Source organism: Bison bison, unplaced genomic scaffold, assembly GCF_000754665.1.
Source record: "Bison bison bison isolate TAMUID 2011002044 unplaced genomic scaffold, Bison_UMD1.0 scf7180017864352, whole genome shotgun sequence".
In the NCBI taxonomy this organism is placed as follows: domain Eukaryota; kingdom Metazoa; phylum Chordata; class Mammalia; order Artiodactyla; family Bovidae; genus Bison; species Bison bison.
Genome location: NW_011494924.1, coordinates 3,070,230 through 3,072,757, shown reverse-complemented (window position 1 = coordinate 3,072,757; position 2,528 = coordinate 3,070,230). Strand labels below are relative to the sequence as shown.

The window sequence follows — 2,528 nt, the reverse complement described above, 5'->3', positions numbered from 1 at the left end:
AAATGTATATAGGGTTTGTCCCCCATTTGAATTTCAGTTTGCGCTGTAGCCACAGTGCTCATTTCCTTGCAGTGCAGTTACTGAAAACCACCACCAGGAACATTGCTTCCGGTTTTAGAGAGACCCTCTTAATTACCAGTAGGACGTTTCTATGGATATACTTTTCTTTCTCGCCGTGGGGTGTTGGGTTGGTGGCCCTCTGCTCACCACATTCTTCCTGATCTGCTCCTCAAGTAAACCAAAAGCAGAAGGCATGAGTGTGGGCCATTTTGTACCCTGTAAGGAGAGGATCACAGAGTCTTTCCAGTATTATGTCATAAGCTGGAGACCTTTGCAGCCCCAAATCCTTCCTCGATGACGAAGTCACTTAGTGGAACTTTACTAGAATATTGTAATTTTGGAGAAGTAGTCTTTCAGGACCCAGTGTGTATTGTAGGGACTGAGACCACCCACTTGCAGTCGTGAAGGACAGATCACCGGCCTATCTCAGGAGCAGTCTCTGCCCAACAGCACCTGTTTCGGTGGAGGACGAGGACCCAGTGGTGCCACAGCTTCCGAGTCTGCCGAGAGAATCCAGAAATCTGAGTTTTCATAGGAAATTTTCAGATTTTAAAAATATTGACTATTTTTTAAATACTGCGTGGGCCAAGCAAAATAGGTTTGTGAACTGTTGGTGGGTTTGCCAGTTCGTCTGTTTTTCTCTCTGTTTGGAATTACACAGCTGCTGCTCTTAAGTGTTTGATGCTGGCGTGAATAATAACTGATCCTCGGTGGACAGACCATAGTCATTAGGAAGTGCTTCAGACAGTTGACTAAAAGTAAGGATGTCACTCTGGAATAGAGATTTTCTTTGTAAGAGGTTCACTGATCCGAACAAATATGGGAATTCCTTTGGCCCTTCTGTGGGACGATCCAGCTAGCGAAGCTAAAACTGTGGACCTGTAGGGTAAGCAGAGAATTCCAGGAAAAGGTACCCACCCAAAAAGTGATAACAGAAGCAGAATTAATTTTCTTGGACTCCAAAATTACTGTGGACTGTGACTACAGCCATGAAATTAAAAGACACTTGATCCTTGGAAGAAAAGCTTTGACAAATGTAGACAGTGTATTAAAAAGCAGAGACGTCACTTTGCTGACGAAGGTGCATATAATCCAAGCTTTGGTTTTTCCACTAGTCATGTATGGATGTGAGAGTTGGACCATAAAGAAGGCTGGGTACTGAAGAATTGATGCTTTTGAATTGTGGTGCTGGAGAAGACTCTTGAGAGTCCCTTAAACTTCAAGGAGATCCAACCAGTTAATCCTAAAGGATTGAAGACTCCTAAGGAATATTAATTGGAAAGACTGATGCTGAAGCTGAAGCTCCAGTAATTTGGCCACCTGATGTAAAGAACTGACTAACTGGAAAAGATCCTGATGCTGGGAAAGATTGAAGGCAGGAGTAGAAGGCAGAGGATGAGATGGTTGGATGGCATCACTGACACAGTGGACATGATTTTGAGCAAGCTCCATGAGATAGTGAAGGACAAGAAAGCCCAGCATGCTGTAGTACGTGGAGTTGCAAAGAGTTGGACACGACTGAGCAACTGAACAACAACTTTGTCTTTGAGGACATGGGGTCACCAGCCCACTGAGTAGAACCTCTTCTCTTTTCAGTGTGTCAGTTGAAGTAATTGTAATTAAAAAATTTTAATTGTTACTTATGTCCCTGCCTCTTAGACAGTGGGTATAGAAGTAAAACTTTTCTTGTAGGCTCATGTTATCCAGGGACACCTCCTTTTTAAGAAAGTAGTTTCTGAACAAATAATTGATACTATTTACTGTTTATAAAGAGTTGCCACAATAAGTATTAAAATGGTTTATACACGCATAGTTGTAATATGGTGGTGACTTTGAATTCTTTTGGGTTGTATAGGGCTGTTCTGTTATTAATAGTCAATAGACTGCTTTAGTGGGGGGTTTCTGTATCTATGGAACATCAACTAGGTATTTTAGTATGTAAACTCTGACAGAGAAGGCAATGGCACCCCACTCCAGTACTTTTGCCTAGAAGATCCCATGGACGGAGGAACCCGGTAGGCTGCAGTCCATGGGGTCGCTAGAGTCGGACATGACTGAGCGACTTCACTTTCACTTTCCACTTTCATGCATTGGAGAAGGAAATGGCAACCCACTTCAGTGCTCTTGCCTGGAGAATCCCAGGGACAGGGGAGCCTGGTGGGGTGCACAGAGTCGGACATGACTGAAGTGACTTAGCAGCAGCAGTATGTAAACTCTGACACATCATTTTTGGTTGTTGGGGGCTCTCAGGAAAAATATGAACTTACAGGTACTGAGATATCTTTCAGGGAGTTGATTGAGTTTTGCCTGACAAATGGTTGTTGAATATTTTTACTTTTTTTCTGATTTCAAACTTTTTGCCCCTGTGAAAGTTAACACACATTCCTCGGCTGTGATTTGAAAAATTTTTATGGTAAACCCATTCCTCAATCGCAGTGAAAATGGTTAAAAATTCTGTCTTGGTCCTA

General features: G+C 42.7%; 1 protein-coding gene across 1 annotated transcript in view; it reads left to right on the top strand.

Moving 5' to 3' along the window:
• KIAA1549 (KIAA1549 ortholog) overlaps nt 1-2,528 on the top strand; it is a 124,700-nt gene that overhangs the window by 95,462 nt on the left and 26,710 nt on the right. The window lies entirely within an intron of this gene.